The 25,172-nt window shown below is 42.6% G+C and overlaps 1 long non-coding RNA gene across 2 annotated transcripts in view; it reads left to right on the top strand.

Annotated features, from left to right (window-relative positions):
* LOC309642035 overlaps positions 1 to 25,172 on the top strand; it is a 104,460-nt gene that overhangs the window by 9,269 nt on the left and 70,019 nt on the right. Inside the window, exon 3 of one of the 2 annotated variants that reach the window (XR_014252923.1) lies at positions 5,687 to 11,801. The exons of the other annotated variant lie outside the window; for it this stretch is intronic. This is a non-coding gene — a long non-coding RNA (uncharacterized lncRNA). Of the gene's footprint in view, positions 1 to 5,686; positions 11,802 to 25,172 lie in introns of those variants that run through there. 2 annotated transcript variants of the gene reach the window in all.

The following is a 25,172-nucleotide window of genomic DNA, read 5'->3' as shown; positions in this document are numbered from 1 at the left end:
CATCTGAGAGTTTCCCCCTCCATCCTTTTAGTTGTTTAGCCTAAAAACCTTGGCTTCATCCTTAACTTTTCTGTTTCTCTTACATTTGGCATCCAATTCATCAGCAAGTCTTGTCCGATATGTATTCAAGGTTTATCAATAATCGGATCATTTCTCACTATCTCCACTGATACTATACTAACTCTAAGCCACCGATAATGTTTGCCTGAACTGGTATGGTCTCCTGGCTCCCACCCTTGGCCCCGTACAGTCTGTTTGCCCTCACTGGGGCTCTGCACATTCCCTGTGCTCGACTTCTCAGGGTGGGCCTCCCCCAGGATGCATTCTTGACCATCTGCTCTCCTGTCTGCCTGCCTTCTTCAGAAAGCTAATCCATTTCCATAACTGCAGTTAACACCTCTGTGCTGATGACTCCCAACTGTTGTTTTCAGTCTTCACTTCCGGTCAGAGTTTGGACTTCCTGAGAGTACTAAGCACAGTGGTGGTCTAGCACAAGCACTGGAATCAGATGGCTTGGGTTTAAATCCCAGTCAACTCTATAAGCTGCATTAACTGTTTAACCTCTTGTCCTTCATAAAATGGGAATAACTATCTCAAACAGTTTCCATGAGGATTAAATGAGTTTACATGTGTAAACACATAGTGCCTGGCACATAGTAAATAATAAGCATTAGCTATCATTATTGGAGGTCATACTGTCACTGCCAGCTATATTTATACAACACCAGACTCCTCATTTGCTTCTCTCCTCCTTTAATCAGTTCTCCTCCAGTTTTCTATGGGGTCTCTAATTCTCAGACCCACCGATTTGAACATTTGAAATAATCTTTGACTTAACCTCTACTTAATTTCCTTTATCCAGTCAGTGACAGACAGGTCTTGCTAACTTGCCTGACTTCTCTTCAAAATGCCACTTACTCCTTTTCGTTCCTCTCCCTCCCTCTGCCGTGCCCCGGACTGGCCCCCATCCCCTCACACTGCCACAGCCAGCGCAGCCACCTCCTCAGTAGTCTCCACGGGCTCAGCCCCCAACCCCCGAGCCCTGGAAATCTTCTCAGAGTCTCTGTCTGTTGTTCTGTCCTTCACTCAGGACCTTGCTGTTCTCCTCAGTTTCCACTTCCATAAGGTGGAGAGTCCTCTAAGTAGAGAGAACTGTCTAGAACTTCCAGAATGAAGCTCCATTCTGTACAATCTTATTTCCTTCCACTCTTCTGCTTTGCCAGCTCTTTCGCCCACTGCCCCAAGACCGTCTCACACTCTTTCTGGCCTCTGCTTTCTTGCATGTTGTCCTCATCTGGAATGCCCTCCTCACTTTACTTCATCCAACTCAGTTCTACCTGTTCTTCAGCCCAGCCCAAACTCAGCCCTCTCCTTGAAGAGCATAAACCCATTTAATCTCATTCTTTGTGTTATTGCAGCACCTGAAACCAGCATTTGATTCGGATTACATATTGTAGCATATTACTCCATGTATGAAGTATATAAATATATGTCATATTTTGTGTGTATTAGATAAGAACCTGGAAGGCTGTAATGTTTCCTAAACTTCAGTGTTCCTGCTCCACCTCTTCCCTACCATACACATAGGGAAGACATAAGTAAATGGTAAAGATTGAGAAAACCTTGATGATAATATAAAATAATAGTAATAATAATACACATTATATGCCAAGTACTCATCTAAGGAGTTTTACATTTATTCGTTTGTTTAATCTTCACAATAATTTTATAAAGTAGAAATATTATTACCCCCTTTTTACAACCGAGGAAACTGAGGCACAGAGAGATTAAGTAACTTGCCCATGATTGATTGCTGACCCAGAGTAATCTTCACATATGGAGGTATGTGAAAGAATGCAAAATATAATCTAGGAAGACTATATTGTAGAAAATACATTGAATACCCAAGGAAAAGAAATCCTAGGATTCATCCTCACTTCAGTTATACAAAATATAATAACTGCATTTCTGGGTTGTGAAGGGAAAGTAATAAATAGGGATCATTTTAAAAAAAAAAAAAAGATGCAATTTGTCTTCTCTTTATTTCTCTGATTCTAAATGAATCACAGAGATGACCTGAAAAAACATCTCATCCCACCTTCCACCTCCCCACTCCCATTTTATAAGTGAGGTCACTAGGATTGCTTTGAGAGCTCACCCAACCAAAACCATCAGTTGTTATGAAATAAGCATCTGTGTAAATTGGCAGTTGCCGTGCCCTAGAAGGAGGCTCATGTTCCGTGGCATGCTCTGAAAGTCACGTACGCTCTTCTTTATCTTGCCACAAGGAACAGTTTGGATAGATACAAATGATGAAGGGCTGTATTAACTTGTGTCTGTTTGAAAACCAGTTAAGTATTCCCCGCAAATAACAACTCGTCCACACCTACCTGAACTCTAGGTCTTCACTCTTCAGAAGAGAGTGCAATAGGGCCAAGTGGTCCCTCCATGGCTGGCCGAACAGCCTGCCCTCTTAACACTGAAAGCACCATCCCCAAAAGCTGGGATTTCCCCTCCCCGCAACTCATCACCTCCTGTGTATGAAGGAAAGACTGCAGCTTGTCTCCAGCACACAGCTAAGGTGGTGAGTTGAAGAGTTGAACAAATCAGTCATTTTCTGTGGCCTGAATAGGAATCTGTACCTCTTGGCTTTTTGTTAGAGGAGGGAAAAACAGTGGCCGGTTACCTCAGAAAACTCTGCCCAGTAAGAGGCTGGCCCTTCAGAGGATCTGCCCTGGTTGCCACACAGGTTTTACAGACCTGGTTAAAAAGTTCTTGAAATGGTTATCTTTGCTTACAGTAGTAAGTTAAAAAATGAAATGAGAATTAAGAAACCTTGTAATATAATTAATATTTCATACCACCTCATTAGTATTTGAATATGTTTTTGCTAAGCTCAGATGATTTCCATACAGGTGGGAAACTTCAGATTTCATTTTATTAAAAACAATTAACAGCACTTTGAAACAGTAGTTAGTTATATGTCATCCTACCTCCAGAAAAATATTTGCGTGTGAGGAGGTTTGAGCTGCCACAGGCATTCTTGACTGGCGTTCAAGTGGATTATTCGCTGTCTTGCCTCTAGCATCTATTCTGCCTTAATGGCTTCTATCCTCCAACACTGCTGAAAGTGACTTGAGGCATTACAGATTCCAAAGGCAACCTGCCAGATGAAGCAGAGAAGCTGCAGGAAGCATACATTGTGACAGAAAAGTGAATGCAGTTCCCCTGAGACAGGCGTGCATTAATATAACCATGGTTTTTAATCTCCTCAGATACTCTCTCTGTAACTATACATGCCTTGTATAGTATGTTCAAAGGAAACATGATAATATCTAACAGCTGGACTCTTTCTAGTACTTTCTTATCAAGTCCTAGTTTGCAGCTTTCCGGAACAAAGCGTGTCCCTAATGCTTAAGCCCAAACGCTTGACTTATAAACTTAGTGTAATGAACCCTGTCAAAATTTTATTACCAATTGGTTTGTACCATAATATATGTATGGAGCAGCTATTGTACACAAGGATGAGTTATTGTAATGAACTTTCCATTTGTTAGCTTTCTCTTAACCCTGGAAATTGTAATGTCTCCTTTGTTTTTATTTTAGCCAGCTGCCATTTAGCCAGCTGCCATAAAGATAGCCATCTCCATCTGATTTCTTTTGCAGCTACAATTCACATGTTAAAGTGGAATCCATATCTTTCATCCTCCTTGGGTGATGTACAGAAAAGATCCTGTCCACAACTGGTCTGACACCTGTGTGTTCTCTCTCATAAAAGCCAATGCCAAGCTAAATCTTGGACTAGGTTTAATCATTACAGTCCTTCTGGACCCCACAAATGCCAAGGCATTTGCTGCACAAGACAGCCTGGAACCAAGGTGTAATCAAGCCTTCCACTGGTCCCACTGGACTGGGCTATGAATCATCTTCCTTTCTTACCCAGCTGGCACAGATAAAGAGCAATTGGACAGCATTTTGTCTCCTGAAGAGTATAATTTCCTTAAATTACCATAGGTACTAGTTGTTGTATTCACTTGCAGCTTTTATAAGGTCAGACAGATCTCAGGAAGGCCAAACTAATCTCAGGAAGCAACCCACATGTGGAGAAAGCCCATTGCAGAGTTCAAAACCTCTTAGGGAGATGGAATATGCAGAATCGTCCTCACAGTCACCTGCCTGGGAAACTTGAGCTGATGGGGCCTGAAGAGCATTACTGCTCCAAGCAATGACACCACCTTTTGTTCTCAGTTTCATTTCACTGCCAAAATCATTCTGTCACCTGCCTCTTCCCTAGGGGCTGAGCTAATAGGAGATTGTTACACCTATCAGTAAGTCCATCTGGTTCACTGAAATTTATCTCACAAATAGTAGCTAGTCAAAAGAGATGGGAAGAGTGGCACAAAGTGGTCTTATTTCTGTAAATCACCACCACCGCCCCCCCCCCCCGTGAAAAAAAGCACTAGCTTACCCTGCACTAGAGCAGCAAACCTGTAAGGTAATGGACCCTTTCAGAGCATTCAGGTATGACCTGAATTGGGGCTGATATTTATTTGGTTTGTTCCTGGTATTTTATTCAGATTACATTTGTAATGCTTCAGTCTTCCACTGAAAGTGACTTTCTTCTTAATCTTCATAACCTGGAGGGAATGCAGATTGTCTAGGTATATATAAAAGGAAATAATGTATTCACAGTATCAACAAAAAGCAGGGAAATCTTTTTTTTCCCCTTGTAGGTTCCTGCTGAATATTTTAAGAGCCAGTGGGAGTTGTGGTACTTACTCATTTTTTAACCATGGGTCAGATTGGCTGCACTCTCCTCCAGTCTGTGGCTAGAACAGAGTTTCCCCAACTACGTTGCTGTGGTGGTAAAGTACGCACACTCTGGGGCCACCTGCCTGCGTTTGAATCCTGGCTCTACTACACCAGCTGTGTGATTTTAGGCAAGTTTCTCAATCTCCACATGCCCTGGTTTCCTCATTTGCAATGTGGAGATAATCATAGTGCCTACTTCATGAGATGGTAGTGAGGATTCATTTCAGTAATATAGGTGAAGTATTTAAAGTGACTGGGCGATCATAAGTGGTAGGTATCATCATAATTATATTCCACAGAACACTAGTTCCAAGAGATGTTCCTGAGGAAACAAGAGTCTGTGGTCAAATAAGATTGGAAATGCTTTACACTAACATATTTCATCAAACCTATAAACTATCGATTACGTACCACTAAGAAAGAAAAAGCAATGCCAATTAAACTAGGACACGATGCTCGTCTAGGGATTTGGCAGTTCTCCTGAGTTTTTTTGTTGCATTGCTCTCTGGCCTGTGGTGGGCAGTCGTTTTGCACCTACCTCAATAACACAATATAGCCTCAACCACTGGGTATTGTCCTTTCTTAAGTTCTATCAAGCACTTGGTTATTGTTTTGCAAGAAAATATGGCATGGCTGTTAACCCTGCATGATGAATTTTGGCTGCTGTCACATCATACATACACGCCCACTGCTCTGTTTCCATACCTCTTGGCATATACAGTAACTTTTCATTCCAGCGCCAAATCATGGTGTCATCTTTATAAAGACATTTTAAAGAGCAATTAAACATCACATATGTTGTTCTAAGAATGTTCCTAACTCAACTGACATATGACGACAACAGCTCTGACCAAGTTCATATGTGCCCATGCAGTGTCCACCATTGCACAACTGCTGCTTGACGAACAGCCACTGGAAGATGCCTCAGTCCATAAGAAGCATCCTAGCTTCAGAGATGACAAAATGTGGGAGGAAAGTGCTGCTTAGAATTGATGAAACATTTATGTCCCCCTTTAGGAGATACTCAATGCATGTTAGCATATTAAAGGTTGGAGGATGCCCTGCAGTGAAAAAACCATCTTCCCTGATTGAAGCCAGTATATTGGGCCACACAGATGTCTTTACAAGCTGCACCTGTCAACGCATTGTGGCGTGCTGAAATAGAACCTAACAAATCTGAGCATTACAAAGTAATTGGAAGGGATTTTTCTAGCCACTCTGTAATCAAGTAGCAGCAAAGAGAAGGCTGACTGATGCTGATGGGGTTCGGAACTTGCTACCCCAAAATATGGCATCTTGGCATATTGAATATTTTCAGCTGAAGGAGTTTGAGAAAACAGCAGAAACAGGAAGGTCACCCTGACCTTCTCCCTCCACAGCCTTCTCCCCAGAAAAGTCATAAAACCCTCATGTGAGAGGTACCTTCCCTATACCCCAGGGGAAAGGAACACCATTACCTCCGAAGACAAACGGACCCTTAAAGAATCCTAACAAACAGAACTTGCTTAGTTTGCCCCACTTTACTATACATGCTTCATACTCCCTAACCTATCATATTTCTACATTGACCACTCTTCATCAAACCTAGCATAAAATTACATAGGTCTGTTTCTTCAGATTTTCATTTCCTTATGAAGTTTCCCATATCACATAAAACTTATATTCAGTAAATTTGTATGCTTTTTTTGGTATGTAAATCTGTCTTTCTCAGTTTAATTTTCAGACCCAGCCAAGGACTATAAGAGGGTCAAGGAAAAGTAGCCCTCAGAAAACTCCTGGAGACTAGTGATGAGTCAATATCTCCATACTCTTAAGGAAAACACTTGCCTTCATCCCAGTCCAGGGTTTCCACCGTGATGGGACTAACTCCTTAGAACTGGTCAGATTTCAGTTAAATAACAAACATTCTTGAGCCCTCAATATGTATCAAGCCCTGAGTTACAAAATGGTTAGGGAACCTCTGTTTCATCATCTATAAAAATGAAATAATAACACATAATAATAGTGTTTATTAAAAGTAATAATAATAGTAATTATTGTAGGTGTGCAGTTAAGTGATGTATGTAAAGCACTTAATACAGTGCCTGGCATGGAGTGTTACAGGGTTCATTGCAATGAGGGAGATGGGAGGGAAATGCAGGAAACGCTGAAGGTCCTGGGGCCCGCTGTGAGCCATGAGGGCAACTGCTGCCCACTTGTCTCTTATTCTAAAAGGGCAGATTACCATAGAGGACACCAAGCAAATGGCTTTCTGTCCTCTGGTTTAGTTTAACTTTAGATTCAACTCATTCTAGTTCCTTTGTGCCTGCAAAACCAGAGGAACTAAATGAGGTTTCAGCCAGCCTTGCCTCTGGTCACCTGCCCCCTGCAAATGCTGGGGTGTGACAGAGCAATGCAATGACTTATTCTACCTTCAGCTTGGCATTTGGGATGAGAACCAGCAGTGAGAAGAAGATCATCTGGCAGGCAGAGGGAGAAGGTGCATGTGGGCACTGGGAGTTAAGCCAGACATAGACATCAACTCAAGGCTTTCACTTCCAGCCCCAGATTGGCAAGCTAAGGGAAGGATGGCACCTCAAGTCCTGCCCAACAACCCCCACTGGCCCCCTGCACTGGGCGCTGCCCAGAACTTCAGGAGATACACAGGCCCGCTTTTACTGGGGCCTGAACTTGAGTTAGAACCAGGCCAGGTACAGAGATTTTAAAGACAGGAAAACTTGTCCTCAGGGCACCGACTTTACAGCCAAGCTCCCAGTTCTTCCTCCCTGTCAGAGGCTTAGCCAGCCGCTCCTGCAGTTTTGTAGTGCTTTTCACGTACTCGCAGCCACTCTGCAGCAAGATGTCAGCCGCTTAGATGCTAGCCTCCTGCTGGGAATGAGAAACCGAAGTGAGAGAATGTTTTAAAGGGGATTATTTGCAGGATGGGAAAAGCAAAACACCGCACAGACATTGAAATCGCAGTAATTGGCTGCAATAACAAAGTTCATAACATTAAGCTTGGCTTCTCCATGCAAACATTAAGAGGAATAAGGAACAACTTGGTGAATCAACAAAGATTGTTCCCACCTAGAAGGAGGAAAAGAAGAACAAGGTAGAAGAGAACAAAGGAATAGAAAAAAAAAAATGCTGCCCAGAATCATGCCTATGGAAATGAGTAGGGGATAATCAAGAGAAGAAGGATGGCGGTGGAGGTATAGGAATGCATTCAAGGAAAAGTTTAGTAGAGAAGGCAGTTGTAAGCCAGTGAAAAAATTTAAAAACGGTAAGAAGAGGGAGTTAATCTCGTTTTTGCGGCAGTCTCTGCAACTGCCTGGAGGATGGAGAGAGGCCCCAGAGCAAAAGATAGCATATATCATTGGTTTCCATGGTGATGACTAACGGTGTCACCATCAGAGCATTATGACTTCAGAATAGGAATGAGGATATAATGATAGTATATGCTAACATACCCCTTTAATCCCTCCCCAAGCTCTTAGTATTTATTCTTTAATTTTCACAATGCCTGTGAAGTAGAGAATATTATCCATTTTATTTCAGAGATTAAAAAACCAAGACAGGAGCAGTCCAAATGGGCACCATGCCTGAAAAGTAGTATTTCTGCTCATCTTTCATTCTACAGTATAAATTTGTGAAATAATCAGTATGAAAGACTATTTCATTGGTTTCATGATAAGTAATATGAGTATTTTGAGCTAATCATTTTTGAAAAATGTACTAGCATTGTATGGAGGAAAAACCATTTCTAACTACTATTCACATGTTTCGCCTTTGCTTACAAAACAAGAAAAGCCAAAATTTTAGCCTTTTCAACGGGTCAGCATTGCCTTCCAAACTTTGTGTCGAAGATTACCAGTCCATCTTACCCATAGGTTACTTTCATTGCAACTGGCATTTTTTCAGGCTTTGTATATTTTTTCTGGGCTTTGTTTCACTTTAGTCTTCTGTCTCACTCTTTTCCTCTTCATTCATCTGTCCCATAGCTCCCTTCAAACAGACCTTCAAAACCAGGGGTAATAAGACCTGTGACCATATCACTATAAAATTCTTAAAACTAGTTGACATGGAGAGGAAGTTTGTATAGCAGTTGAGAAGGCTTTGGAGTCAGACAAACTGGGTTCTAATTCTGCCTCTGCCACCTACCAGCAGGGTGACCTTGGACCAACTACTGCTCTAACCTTAAAATAAGATTATATTAGTATGTTTTGTGAGGATAAAACTGGAGAATGTATACAGAGCACTTAGCAATTATTATTCTTGGGGCTATGAAAACCCAGGAGTCCTTTCCTAGGTGGCTCTCCTTCCACTTTCTCATACCCTATTTCACATTCCCCACCTTGGCTCTAAGGTCTTTTGACGCTAGCCTCCTTGTGGGGGGTTCTCTCTAGTCATATCACGAGAACAAAGAGAGAATCTCAGAGAAGCTATGTTCATGCTTAGGATCTACTAAGACCTCAGGAAGTGGCTGAGGGGCTGTAGATCCAAGGACCAAAGTTTTCTTTCTCTGTGTCCCCCTTGCAGATTGTGTGATCGAGGGCAAGCTACTTAACTTCTCAGACCTTCAATTTCCTCTTCTGCAAAATGGCATCGCAGTGCTTCGTAGGTGGTCATAGGGACCCTGTGAAGGTTAAATGTGATTATGAATATGAAAATTGCCTTGTGCAGGAGCATAGCACACAACAGATGTGCAATAAAGTATGAACTGAATGTGACTATGAATTTAAAATATTCCCCACCATTCTCACTTTCCTGGAATTTAACAGTAATTAAGTACCTTCTGGTGTATCCTATGATGCAGTTACTAAAATCGTGTAATAGAAGAACATTTTTTTTTTATAAGCAAAGCATTGTCATTTTTTTAAAAATTTTATTTATTTATTTATTTATTTATTTATTTATTTATGGCTGTGTTGGGTCTTCGTTTCTGTGTGAGGGCTTTCTCCAGTTGTGGCAAGCGGGGGCCACTCTTCATCGCGGTGCGCGGGCCTCTCACTATCGCGGCCTCTCTTGTTGCGGAGCATAGGCTCCAGATGCACAGGCTCAGTAATTGTGGCTCATGGGCCCAGCTGCTCCGCAGCATGTGGGATCTTCCCAGACCAGGGCTCGAACCCGTGTCCCCTGCATTGGCAGGCAGATTCTCAACCACTGCGCCACCAGGGAAGCCCAAAGAACATTTTTTGACATGAGAAAATGCTCATGATCTATCATTAAGTGAGAAGTATTTTATATCATTTTTGTTCTTTGTTTTTTAAAAACTACAGGCACACACAAATAAGGAAAAAGGGGCAGTAAGGATTTTTGCCAAAATGTTAACAATGATTATCTCTAGATGATGGTGGTGTGGTGTCTGTGTGTGATTTTCTCCATTTTCTAAGTGTTCCTCATTAAGAATAAATCCTTTTCCTTTTCGGGAGAAAAAGTAAAAATGAAATTTAAAAAGGAAATTGTGGTGAGTTTTTAGAATTATATGGTGATTCTTAGGGACATAAAGCATGACCATGGACGAAAAGCAGTAAACGCAGCAGGGAATGTGGAGCAAGCCAGCAGCAGCCGAGGAAGGGGGGTAGGGGTGGAGGGAGAGGGAAGGAAAGAGGTCAGAGAGAGGACAGGCAGTAAGTCGAGGCCAGGACCCAGAAAGAACCTTGTCGTCTTCCAAGCATTTGTTGCTGGGACTGCCAAAAAGCCTGTGGGGATACAGGGTTGTGTCCCCAGGCAGGCAGGCCGCTGAAGTTCAAATTTCACCAGGGAATTGGGAGTCAGTGGGCTTCTGAGCCCCAGCGGCTTTGAACTGCCTGTCTTTTCTGTCTCGGGTCCACAGAAAAGGTGATGTACTTGCCTGCTTACGTAAAAGCTAAAGGACGAGCCAGATGGCCTCTGTGTGGCTTTCAAGCCTAGGAGACTGATTTACTAGGACTTGGTTTACTTTCTTCCAATGAGCAATAAACCAAAAGCTATCGCCACTAGGTGGCATGCCCCCAATACTATTTCACTTTGAAACTGGCAGAAAAGTTGGTGTGTCAGGGAACCACAGACACCCTATAAGTCAAAAGCATAGTTAGAGGCAACAAGGTAAAGACCACTTAAGGTTTTCAGTTTCTTCCTATTAAAAACAAACAACAACACTACCACCACAACAAACAATCCTCTCCAGAATAATAAATTCAGTGCATTTCTCATGGACACACCTGAGGGTCTCCTTGGAAGACTTGCCTCCCCCCACCTCCTCCTCCCCGTCCTTTGCCAACCAAAATAAGTAAGTGCTCCCACAATACTCCAAAAATGGAAGCAGGTATCTAGTGTCGTCTTAGACTAATGTCCAACCATTGATGTAAGATAAGCTTTAGTTGAGGGAGGACAAGAAAGGTCCCCATGTAGGATCTGTTACAGCTGAGGAAGGACAAGAATGGTATTCAGCCCAAAATGAATATACTCCTTTTGGCCTAATAAATTTCTCTTTCTGAATATCAGTGCTAGTGCCAGGACCTCTATATTTAGCTAGAGTTATCAGTCATTCACACCTTGCTGTGGATTCATTTTCCTCTGCTGTCTTTTCTCCTAAAAATTACATGCTATTGGTTATCCTGTCAGAATAGAATTTTGGTCAGATAGCTAAAAAGAAAAATAATTTTGCAGCACATGAAAGGAGCACCCAGAAAGGATAGGACAGGGTGGGACCTTGAACTTGCTCTACACGTGGTTGCTGAGGCTCTCTGAACCCTTGGCATTTTTGAGTGAGGAGAGAGTAGATGGAGAAATAATTAAAGGGAAGTGCTGAAAGAAGGGGTTGCGGCAAGACACATTTTGCATAATTTGCAGATTTGCCTAGGACTATCTGGATCATAAAGCCCCAATGATGAAGTGGAAGATACACAAGCAGTTTGGTATTTTCTGATTATAAAACTCTGACAGGAAACTCCCCAAATTCCCTGTTATTTAAATAAATATATGAGATGTGACAATAAATATAAGGACAGATTTTTTAAAAAAACAAACACGCATGTATATACACACAAATGGGTATTACCCAATTCAAAGTAGAAAACTTAGGAAGCTGATCACTCATTTTTTTTTTTTTTTGATCACTCATTTTAATGATACAAACCATTTTGGGAGTTCCTCTTTTTGAATTGATTTTAGCAACTGATACATATCTTTTGAAAAGCCACAGTGCTAACAAAACATCATTCTTTTTGAAGACAGATTTCATTTGTTGATAGAATCAAACATCATTTGGAGCTAAATCTGGCAAATAGGAAGGTTGATCAATAAGAATGCTCCATTGCTAGTCAAAAATGAGATGTGACTTTGAAGTATTGATCAGAGGTATGTGCTCTGATATCAAGCTGCGCCCCAATCCCCATTCCACTATTTTCTTAGCTTTGTGAATATAAGCAAGTTGTGAAATCATTCTGTGCCTCAGTTTCCTCATCTATAAAATGAAGGTGATAATAATTCCTACCTGATAATGTTGCTATGTGATGAGATAGTGTGCGTAAAATACTTCCATGGTGCTGGTACATACTATTTACTAAATAAAGAGTAATATTGGTAGTAGTAGCAATAGCAATAATAGATGTAGCAGCAGCCATAGTAACATGTGGTTTATGAACTCAGAGGCAATTTAAGTATACATTCTCCCAAAGTAACAGCTTGCAATAAGCACACTCATTTGCATGTGTTCTGACATATTTTTTAATGTTCTTTTTTGCTTATTAGCCAATCCTTATTTAAACTCAGGTGGTACATATTTTCCAAAGAGCTCCTCCAGTCAGTGGAGAATATTCAAACAGGCAGTTTCTGCATCAGTGGTTTTAAATTATTGTACCAATACATTAGAATTAATTAAGATGCTCTATTCTCTAGACATGTCAAATTGTATGTCTTTTGTTAATTCACAAGACGTACCAAGCTAATGCAAATCACTTAAAAACTAAAATAGATCTAGTCAGTCACTGATTAAAATAGATCTAGTCAGTCATAGATTAAAATAGATCTAGTCAGTCAATCAACACATAATTATTGATGATGAATTTTGGACCGTACGGGCTGGCCCCTGTGCTAGTCACCAGAGATATAGGGATGAACCAAAAAGACATAGCAGATGTGCAGGAAGGTCTTGGATTCTTGAAAATCCTTCTATCTAAGGGACACACACACACACACACACACACACACACACACACACACACACACACGGCATCATTTATAGAAGAACACCCAAGACACTAGCAGTGGTTGCTTCTAGGGAGCAACCATTTTATACCATTTTGTATTGACTTCCCATGTGCTTGCATTCATTACCTTTTCAAAAAGTAAATAGAAACTAAAAATTTAAACTTTTATATAAGCCAAGAAATTTAGCAGCTCATATCTATAACTCTGATCCATCTATTCTCTCTATGTGAGATCTTTGCACTTCCCTCTTAATGCAGAAAGAAAATTAAATCGTTCCCTGCGATATAGTACTGCTATTGATCCCCAGCCCATTAATTACTCCTAATTTCCCTTGTAAGCACACAATAACAGCTGTGCAATCAGTCAATCCCTGTACCACCGTGACAGCCTGTTGAAATGCTTTGCCAAAAGAATTTGGTCGTGGTGGGGTGACCAGGATCTCCCTGTGTGGCTGGGTAACCATTCTGTAGTGGCCAGCAGGATCTGCAACCTGCACAGCAGAGCCAGTCCAGCATCCCCCTCATCCATCAGCAGCATGCCTCCCAGAGGCGCTAGGCAATGACCTTCCTCCACGAACGCTGAGGCTCATTTTCTTCTTTGAAGCTCATTGCTATGTGCTTGACTCCAGAGAGCAGTATGTCCTTCAGCTTTAACCTTGCCAAGAAACCATCAATCAATCTATCAGCAAAAATTTATTAATCATCTCCCACGTTCAAGGCACCATGATGGATGCTTTTGGGAATGTCAAGAAATAGATGTAGTTTCTAACCTATAAGGGTTTATTGTCTAGTTCAAGAGACAGAACATGTAACAATTCAAAAGGTAGAATCGTAGAAGGTAGAATATTAAAAGTGACAAATTAAGAGGTGAAGGGGGAAAGGGAGCTAACATTTACCAAATGCCTATACATTGCGCTAGGGCTTCATATATGCTTTTCACTTAATCATCCTGCCCTGCTTTTAACTCCATTTTACAGACTGAGAGATGAAGAAAGTTGCCTAAAATCACAGATAGGTAATGGCAGCACCTGCATTAAAATTTCAGTAAATCTGATTTCAAAGCTCTGCTCTTCTGACTCCAAAACTTTGCTCTTCCCAGTGTGTATAATACCTCCGCATAGAAAATAAGCACTCTAAGAATTCACTGGAATGAGTTATCACTTTGATGGTAACATAAGGCATCATGAATAGGATGTGAAATTTGAGTAAGGCTCTAAAAGGTTAAAAAGCCAAAGATGGGTAGAATGTTGTCAGGTAAAAGAAAGGAAGAAAGGTATATTTCTATTTGTAAGGAAGGGCCTGTACTGTGGTGTAGAGATGAAAAAGCCCAAGCTGGTGAGAAGAATACTGGGTGGTGTGCCCATACCTGTTACCTGCTCTTCTCAGCTCAGGTATACAGCATGGTCCTAAGAGCATGTAGGTGCTTCTGGGACCGGTCAATTAATGAATAAGTGAGCACTTCTTAGAAGGAGGTCCCGCTGGGCATACACTGGGAATGGCATCTTAAAACCTTATATATCTCCTTACGGGTTCTTGCTGTATGTCAGGGACCCATTATACAAGACTAGCAATTTAACTTGATTATAAGTAATGAATATATTGAGAGAAACACAGATATTTTGGAGTAGAATCCAACACTGACATTCTTTTGAAAATATAAGACAATAATGCAATGCCATACTTGTAGTGGGAGGCATCAAAAGTTTTGGGCTCTGGCTCAGACAGCTGGGAATGATTGGTTACTCTTCTCTGCCTTTGGGGGTCTTAGGGTAAGGGTTGAGAGATGCTAGTATGGACAAGACACATACATGGCATAGCACATGATATTGTGGTGGCAAAAGGTGAAGGAGGAAGGATCCGTAATGCTCCTCCAGGTCTCCATGTTCTGCTCTCCCTTGTCATCCATACTCTCTTGTTTTTTATTTCTTGTACTGACTAGTAAATCTCTCGTTAGGAATATGCCATGTGTTGCTTTGTCCTGATAGGTCGTCTTCGATTTTGCTCTGTCTCACATCCCACATCTGATCCATCAGCAAATCCTGTTGACTCTGCCTTGGAAATGGACCCAGAATCCAACAATGCCACCATCTCCACTGCCAACACCTTGACCCAAAGCTCATCTTCACTCCCCTTAATTGTTGCAGTAGCTTCCTCACTGGTCTCCCTGCGTCTGCCCTTGCTCCCTAGAGTCTACTCTCAACAGCAGCTGGAGGGATCATATATATTTTTTTAATTTATTTATTTTATTCATTTATTTTTGGCCACATCGTGTCTTTGTTGCTGCGTGTGGGCTTTCTCTAGTTGCGGCCAGCGGGGGCTACTCTTCAGTGTGGTGCGCGGGCTTCTCATTGCGGTGGCTTCTCTTGTTGTGGAGCACAGGTTCTAGGTGCCTGGGCTTCAGTAGTTGTGGCTCCCGGGCTCTAGAGTGCAGGCTCAGTAGTGTGACACACAGGCTTAGTTGCTCCACGGCATGTGGGATCTTCCCAGACCAGGGCACGAACCTGTGTTCCCTGCATTGGCAGGCGGATTCTTAACCACTGTGCCACCAGGGAAGCCCGGAGGGATCGTACTTTAACCTACATCAGATCATGAGAGTACTCTGCTCAAAACCCAGAGAGACATCTTGTCCCACTCAGAGTAAAAGCCCAAGGCCCAGCTGGCCTAAAGGCCCTCACAATCCTTTCGAACCACCTCCTCTATCCTCCCTGCCCTCACCATTCCCCAGCCACACTTGCCCCTTTACTGTCTGAGCAAGCCACGCACCTTCTTCCTCAGATACCCTTCCTTCTCTTCCTTCTTCCTGGGATACCCTTCCTCCAGACATCCACCTGGAGTTACCCCACCCGCCTTCAGATCTCAGCTCAAATGTCACTTTTTCACCGAGGCCTGTCCTAGCATTGCAAAGCCTGACATGCCCTGCTAGCAACATCTGACATCACCATGTATTCTACTTGTTCATTGTCTGCCTCCCTCCACTAAAAAGTGAGTTTCACAAGGGCAATGCTCTTTATCATTTCATGCACTCCCAGCACCTTGAACAGTGCCTGATACATAGTCGGCAGGCAACAAATAGTTGAATGAATGAATCTGGTAGTCTTTGGCTCAAAAAGTGTTTGTTTTGTTTTTATAAAGCATGGATCAAAGTAAACCACCTGCTAAGAGGCAAAAAGAAATTGCATTTAAAATTTAAAACAAGTTACAGAATTTATATAGTATAATTTCATTTTCAAAATTATATGTTTGGGTATATATTATGGAACACTAATTATATGCTGGCAGTTTGATAAATATACTCTACATAAGCCATATAATATACTCTTATATAAATGTTTGTAATTGCATGAACAAAGCTCTGGGAAATACACACCAAACTATTGGAAAGTAGAAGTGACATTTGAGGGAGCAAGGAAAGACCAGCTTTACTTTATATACTTCTCCAGGAGTTGATTTACAATGACATATATTATTTTATAATTTAAAAAGAAAAACATCTGAAGAAACTGGGTACCAGTCTTATTTCCATTGAAAACTTTCCATTTTCATTTTTAACTTCTCACAGAATGATTTCCTTTGGATTTGGGGCATGTGCTAACTTCCAAGGTTGTTCTGTCTCAGAAATTCTTTCTTGGCTACTTTAGAAAACATTACAAGTGTCGGTGCCATCCAGAAAGCAAAGGACTGTGATCTTTCTTTTTTTCCTTTGGGTTGCATTTTTTTTTAAGATTTCCTGTTCTTATTGGCATGGTTACGAAATGAGAGATATTGCACACTGGATTACCACAATCGCCATTTTCGACCTATCTTTGTGTCCCACACGTTCTTCAAGGATTCCTGTCACCTCAGTATCTGTAATTTCCACACCGAGAGCATAACAGCGTGGTGCAATTGTCCTTTGCAATGCAGCAGAACAACAGAAACATGCTGAGGCCTACAGCAGTTTCACAACACAGAGGGTCTTTCCACTTCAGCTGGACAGATGCCCAGACAGTCTGGGTGGAGTATTCTTAAGGTCTCTACACAGAGACCAGGCCTGTTGGAACTGAAATGGCTCCACCCCGTCAGCAAGGGACACTATGTGGGGCAGGCTGCCTGCATCCCTCTGTTTGTTGTTTAGTTGGGCAATTTGGGCAATTGTTCACAGGGTAACAGGGACTCCACCACCTATCACATCTGGGCTGTCACTGCCGGGCTTATGAGTTACTTCTGCCTGTCAGTGACCACGCCCTTTCCCAGCCTGGGCCACAGGAAGTCAGGCTGGGAGGGAAGGAAGCCTTGCGAGCTGTGGGAACCACACAATCTCCCGTACTGCTGACCAAGATCTACTCACCCCTCACCAGAGAAACTATCCCGGAACCACCTTTGCCCCTCCTCCCCAGCCCTCTTGCCCTGAATGGCTGACTTGGGTGAGGTTTACATTCATTTTTTTCATACTTAAGGTTTGGGTACAGGGATCAAGTTGCTCACCACTCAGACTGCACACAAGAAGCCTTACATTGAAGCATGCTCAACCTCCATTAATCAAGTCACGCAAATGGGAAAAAAAATCAGATCGCATTATATATTTTTTCTTTTTTTTCTGATGGTAACAGTTGTTGCCAAATACTTGGTTTCAGTTTACTGCGGTTGGAGTATACAGCCTTGGTACAACCTTTCTGAAAGGTAATTTGACAGCATGGATCAAAAGCCTTAAAGATGTTTATATCCACTAGTAATTCCACTTCAGGGAATTGAATCTAAAGGAACGCAAGGTGAACGTACAAGGATGTTTCTTTGAAGGTTACATCCGTGGGGATGGAATACTTTAAATAATATTTTAGAAGGTTTTTTAAGGGCATGAGGGAATGCTCATGATAAATGAAAAAAGCCCTATATTTATGTAAAAATATACATAGTCGGTGAAAAATATGCATGTGTACATACATGTAATATATGTACGTAAGTGTTATGTGTGCAGAGAGAGAGGGAGCACTTTCATTCTCTTGAACTACCCTCTATCCTTGGTACCAACCACTGCCCCCTCTCCTAGACTTCTTACTAGTCACTGGCTGGTCTCTTATGCTGCATCCTCCTCCTCTTTCCAGCAGATACGTTTTGGAGGGCCTTAGGTCTCGGTGCTCAGTCCTCTCTCCATCTGCATTTAACTTCCCTAGACCAGTCTTCTCTTTTTCATCCTCTCTATGCTGGTGAACCTCAGGTTAAAATGCCCAGTCCCGTCCTCTTGCCCGGAGCTCTCACCATATATCCCACTGCCTACTCAAAATCTTCATTGGGGTGTGAAATTTCCATTCAGGCTTTTCATATCCAAAATTAAACTCTTGATTTCCACTACCACACACACACTTCTCTCCCATTGTTTTCCACCTCTGTAACTGGATCATCATTTCACCAGAAATGGGACTAGAAATCTGAACGTCGTCCTTTTCCTGCCTTCCTTCCTTACATCCAATCCATCAGCAAGTCCCCTTGCGCCTATGTTCAAAATATATGCTCAATCCAGTAACCTTTCACTATCTCCACACTCAGCTCTCAGCCCAGGACACCAGCATCTCTTCCCTAGACTTTTGTAAGAGCCTCCCAATTGGTCTCTCTGCATCCACACTGCCTGCCTACAATCCGTTCTCCATACAGCAACCAATGATCATTTAAAAATAATAAATCAGATCAAAGGCAAGAAATCCATAACCAAAATATTAAAAGTTACCCAGGAATGATGAGATTATGGACTGTTATTTTCTCTGCTACTCTGTTATTTGTCAAATTTCCAATGATAAACACATTTCACTTTTACCAGCAAGAAATCAAAATGTTGTTTTGAAAAGCCAAAATCATTACAGAGTTCAGCCTGAAATATTAGTATTTATCTCCCATGAATCAGTTCTGGCAGACTAGCACCAAACAAGCTATAGGGCGGTAACGAATGCTCAACTTCCAAATACAGCACAAGGAGCAATGGAGGAATGTCCTAAATCAAGGTAGCTAATACACAGCACTTGTGATGCCACTTCTCCCTCCTGCACGCATAGCAGACATCACTAAATGATTGGCACTGTTGCCAGCTGAGCTTAGGTGCAGTCTTGAAATCCTTCTCAACACAGAGGCAGCCACTACCATTCAGTTAGGACTGACACTTAAGAGGAAACATATTAGTCATCTATAATAAGCATTCTATGTGAAGATTGAGACATTAAATTTTTATGCTCCATTTAAGTGAATATAATGCACTAAACATTTTCAAATTATCTTTACATCTAAAGCTTTATATATTTTCAAAACACCCCATAAGGTGTGTAGGGTAGATATTTTTATGGCGCCAGTGGTTAAAGTCACACAGCAGAGCTCTGGTCTCCTCATGCTTGTCCGTGGTTCCCATAAACCTCTGCAGCCTATGAGAGAGGTCAGAACCGCACACCAGACACTGACCACAGCAGAGAGGGAGGTGGGGGCCAGGGTAGCATCAAACCCGAGCAAAAATGGACTGCAGGTAATGAGTAATTCGTTACTTAACAACTTCGGAAATAAATAATGGAGAAACAGCTGAAGTGCGGTCCACAAATATCAAAACAAAAGCCATCATCCTCTTCAGGGGCAGGGCCTTTGAAAGCCAAACAGTTTGTTGGTTACCATAGCAACCCAACTGGTGTGCTGGCCAGCTACCCATTTGACCTACTCTGAAGTAGTTTTTATTCGGGGCTCCCAAGCCTGCAAAGGACAGATTGCTCAGCTGGCTTTAGTATCTTTTCACACTTCCTTGTCACCTTCTCTGCTGTCATATACAGGTTCAATGACCAAGAAAACTAAAGCGTTCACATGACCGCCACGAAGTAGAGTACAAACTCCTGCTGCTGTTCCATCTGTCGGAAGTAAGCAGCTTATTCCATTGGCCACTAAGCAATTCTGATTGCCATTGGAGATAGTGTGACCCCTGTCCTTGGCAAGCCACTTAATGGAAGTTCCATGGTAGGAAATAAGTGGAGAAAACTCCTATTCCCATAGGAATAGGCGTGGCACTCTAAAATAGCAAAGACTATCAAGGAGATTAATCTTTCTGCAACGTTCAGGACCACATCACAACATTGGTGAGTGGGGAAGTTCATCTTCTCTTCAATCTCCCGCCGACACACCTCCCATTAACTGCTCCACCTGCCCCCCACCTTCCTAAGGCATCCCCCTGCAGTCTCCTGCAATCACATCTGCAGAGGCCGATGCTTTATATTCTTTTCCCACCTCTCTGCCTTTTTACTCTAGTTTGGAATAAAATGTTGTATCTCTTTGAGCAATATGCAAGTAAGGGGGGGGGCATTCTCTGGCCAGGGAATTCTGCATTTTTTAGGTGCAGGGACGGAGTGGGGGTAGGGAAAATATAGAGCACTGGGGTTGTATTGTCAGCCCCAACTCCTTTAAACCTTACTTCACCCCTCCCACCCTCCTACCCTAACACCACCTGGCTCCTGGAATCCAAAGCTCTGTTTCAGTTAAGGGCAAGAATGTCCTTATCCTGCCCAAGCCACTGCCCCTGCTGCTGGCTGATGAAGTCCTAAGACCTTCAGGTGTGCTGGGTGAGAGTGATTATGCAACAGCTCGCAGTATTGTTGAAAGAATGTGGGCTGAAGTCAGAACACCAGGATCGGAGCACAGTACTGGCCCCTTCCACTTGTTAATTATGTGTATGGACTATGTGTCCAATTTCCTCTGCAGGATAATAATGGCTATAAAGTGTGATGTGCTCATGTGAAATTAATATAGCACCATGGTGGAATACCATCAATGCCAATTATAGATGCTAGAGAAATAAAGTGAGATGAGAAAAACAAAACACGGTTTAGCCAAATAAAAGAAATAATACAGCAGTAAATTGTTTACAGGGTGTGCCTAAGTGCCATGCAACCCAGTAACAACTAGGTATTCTATTAAATATGTGCTGCAAATTTAATTCAATTACAATAATCAGATTTACACAGGGCCCTTTGCTCACAATCAAAAGAAAAAAAGGATCCCCTCCATCTCCATGGCTGCTCCAGGAAGAGGGGAAATGGCATCTCTAATGTGCCTTATGTTATAGTCTCCTGAGTCTGCCAGCTGCCCAATGTCCACTGGCACCTTCTGTTTAATGCTACTCACACCCTTTCCAGCGCTGTCAATCCCATGGATTCCCAAGTTTGAGCAAAGGGAAATAGGTCTTTCAGAGATAGCTGACAACATGGCTTCCCTGAGGGGAGCTGACAAATGCTGCCTCGGAATGGCGGGCCTTCCCTAGTGGGAAGGGCAAGGCAGACAAGATCCAAGCAAGTAGGTGGGTGAGAAGGAGGTTGTTTGCACTGACTGAAACAACCAGTGCAAACAGTCAGTGACAGGAAGAGCTGCCAGTGGAACAAGCCAAAAGCTGTGGTCAGTTGCGGGGATTGCTGAAGGGAGAGCACCAAAGCCGCAGGAGTCAGAGGCCAGACGGAAGGTACCCCCCAAAGAAGGCCACCAGATGACAAGCGCTGGGACGCAGTGGGCGTTTTCATCGGCACATCTCGCAAGCTCTCCCTTGTGGGCGGCCTCTACTGCTCTTGCAGGGCCTGACTTCTCACAGCAAGACTCAACTAGAGCCCAAACAGGTCTGGTATAAATGAACCAAGCTGGGCAAAATTCCACTCCATCAGACCAAAGGGCAGAGTTCAAGGGAAAGCCATGATTCCACGTTCATGTTAAGATCACAAAATATAAAAGATGTTCCCCCAGGTCACCAAATCTGTATCAGATCTACTGTCATCTTAAAAATGGCAGCTCTGGACCCCACTTCAGGAGTGAGGTTTACCCTCTGGGTCAACCACCAGAGGCTGGATATCAAAACATAAGGACATATGTTAGAGGGGAGTGTAGTTTTATGTTTGTTGCCTGGTAATTATTGGGTCCCAAAACAATAGGCTTGGAAGGAGTCTGGTCCTCCACACCCAACAGAGAGAATATGGGTCACAGGGTGAGGACAGATCTGTACAAGAACTCACCATGTGAATTACCCCTATCTCAAACCTCCCCACCACACACAAATATCTTAGCTATACTCTGCTAAAGCAGAGAGGCATATCCCAGTGTCGTGGCAAAGCCAGGCATTTAGTGGCTTCCCATTGCCCTTGGAATGAAATCCAAACCCCCTGACCAGAGCCTACAAGGCCTGGCATGTTAGGGACCCTGCCTGCCAGCTAAATGTCATCATTTGGTGTCGCTAGCCCCCTTGCTCACCCTGACTCAGCCACTCTAGGCTGCTCTCCGTCCCTTTTCCCTGCCTTAGAGCCTCTGCACCTGCTGTTTTCTCCACCTGGACCTCTGACACCACCTGCCTTCACCAGTGGCTCTTTCTCATCCTCAGGCCCCAGTTTCACATATACTAAGAAGTCGTCCAGCAAATACTTACTGAGAACCTGCAGTGGGGCAGGCTCAGCAGTGAACTGCAAGCCCCTGCCCTCCTAGAGCTTACATTCGAGTTGGGGGAAACAGATAGTAAACAAATAAACCAGGAAATGGAGTAAAGAAAGCACAGTTAGGGGTTAAGGAGGAAGGAGGGGGAAGGGAGGGAGGTATTATTCTATCTAAAGATCTTTTCCAATATTCTCTGTCTCAGCCTTTGTCTGTTTCCTTTATAATGCCCATAACACTGTGTAACTTTTAAGGTATAGGTTTGCTTGTTATTTTTAATCTGTCTTCCCCACTAGAATACAAACTCCATGAAGGCAAGAACTACTGCTGCCTTATTTTCTATGTATCCCAGCACTTATGGTTGGTGTAGTAGATGCTTGATAAATTTGTTGAATAATTGGATAAAGGAAGGAAGGAAAAAAGGGAGGAAGGGAGGAAAGGAGGTAAAGAGTAGGAACTAGAGGGAAGAGCAAAGGAATCAGACAGCCAGGAAAAAGACAAGGTGAGTGGAAGGTGGTCTCAGTGGATATTGCCCTCAGGTGGACTTTAACTTATTCATGAATGAGGTGTGTGTTGATGGAAGGGTGGGAAATGAAGGTAATGAGGGTAGAGGTTGCCCTGGGTCCATCTAAAAGGTTTTGAAATAGAATAAACAGCAAACTTAAAGCTCTCTCACTCTCCTAAGAGGAGGAAGCAGGTGCTCAGAATGATTATACAGCCTAGTGGGGTGAGAACTGGGCAAGTCTGCACTCTGAAGATGGAACTGAGACACTGCCCCCAGAAGAGAGTGAGGAGAGGGACAAATGTCGTCCCTATGTCCTTAGCACTGCCTTTGGGAGGTATATGTTCTTTGAAAGTTTTTAATGGTTGAAAATGAAGTGACTTTGGTGAGTGTGAATGAAATGAATACTCACATAAATTGCTGGTGGCAATAGGAATTGAAAAATAACACTTTGCCAAGGCAGTTAAGCAACATGTATTAAAAACTTTAAATGCCTAATGACCTTAACATTTTACATTGGATGTTTTAAGGAAATAATTTAAAATATGAAAAGGCTTTATGCCCCAAAATAAGCAAAGCTACTTATAGCAAAATTATTAACAAATTGTAGCAGGCAAAACAATCTCGAATGTCCAACAAGAGAAGATAAATTAATCAGAGTACATGCACCTGATGGAATAGTATGCAGTCATTAAAAATGAAGTTTATAAAGCCTGAGTAAAATTTAAAATACTTCATAAAATGTTAAGTTAAAAAAAGTAAGATTAAAATCTTTATATGTCCTCTAACATAAAATTTACATGGTTATGGTAAAAGGGAACACAATATAATTAAAGCAAAGATTTAAGGGGAAATGTTTCTAAGAGCGTAAACAATGGTTCAATTTAAATTCACTTCAACAAATATCTCTGGAGCTGTATGACATGAACTAGGTGCTGGGCTGTGCATTGAGGATAGAGATGCCCTCACAGAGAAGGGCTAAAATACTGTACGATGAGCCACATGATGGGAGAAATTCTGTGGGTTTTTGAAGTACCCAGGAGGACCTCCAAACTCAGATTTGATAGGGAAAGCGGGGAGGACAGTCAGGGAAGGTGTTTTAGGGGAAACTGGTATCTAAATTCTGAACCGGAGAGAGAAAAGATGAGAAAGATAAACACAGGTAAGGAAACAGAGGAAAAGGACCAAGAAAGGTGGAGAGAATTCCAAGCAGAGCGAACAGCTTGTGAAAAAGACCAGAGGCAGCAGGAGAAGATGCAGCTTGTTTAAAGAACTGAAGGAAATTCCATTTGGCACAAGTGTAACATGATAGGGCTCAGAGGATAGGAAGCTGAAGAGACAAGCGGAGCCAATGCTGTTGAGTAATTTGGACACTGAGGGCAACAGGAAGCCTTTGAAGTGTTTTAAGGTCTGTGTTTTAGAACGATCTCTCCCTGGCACTGTAACTAGATTGGAGGGAAGGCTGGAGGGAAGGGGGCAGCTTTAAAAGCTGTTTCTAGGGACTTCCCTGGTGGTGCAGTGGTTAAGAATCCACCTGCCAAGGCAGGGGACACGGGTTCGAGCCCTGGTCTGGGAAGATCCCACATGCCGCGAAGCAACTAAGCCCGTGCACCACAACTACTGAGCCTGCGCCCCAAAGCCTGCGAGCCACAACTACTGAGCCCACGTGCCACAACTACTGAAGCTCGCGCGCCTAGATCCCATACTCTGCAACAAGAGAAGCCACTGCAATGAAACCCATGCACCGCAACAAAGAGTAGCCCCTGCTCACCACAAAAAAAAAGGCTGTTTCCATAATCTAGGAGAAAGAGAAGGATGCTTTTGTATTGAGGTAAAAGGATTATGGATAATTTTTCCACCTTTGTATAATATTTTTCTGCCATTTTCAGTCTTTAACGAGCATGTGTTATGTTCATAATGAGAAAAATAAGATATTTTAAGGAAGATGAAGTTTATGGTATTCTGCCTGAAAGTCCCTCCGAGCCTTTGGGACTATCTGCTAAGGCCAGGGCCTGTGTCTGTACAAGAATCCACACCCACATGCTGACCCACAATGCCCTGGGTTTGTGTCTCTACTGAGAGGGTGAAATATTCCCTAGTCCCTGGACTCAAGGTATTTTGGGCAGAAGTAATAGCAACTGAGAAAAGAAAGAGATGGCTTTCATCTCATACATAAAACCCAAGTGTTCATTCATTTGTTCATTCACAAGTATTGGGCACCTATGATGTGCCAGGCATGGTTTGAGGCACTGAGGGTACAGAGCTGAACAAAATGACAAAGTCCTGGT

Source organism: Balaenoptera physalus, assembly GCF_965194825.1.
Source record: "Balaenoptera physalus genome assembly, chromosome: 13".
Classification (NCBI taxonomy): Eukaryota; Metazoa; Chordata; class Mammalia; order Artiodactyla; family Balaenopteridae; genus Balaenoptera; species Balaenoptera physalus.
This window is presented reverse-complemented; position numbering and strand designations above follow the sequence as displayed.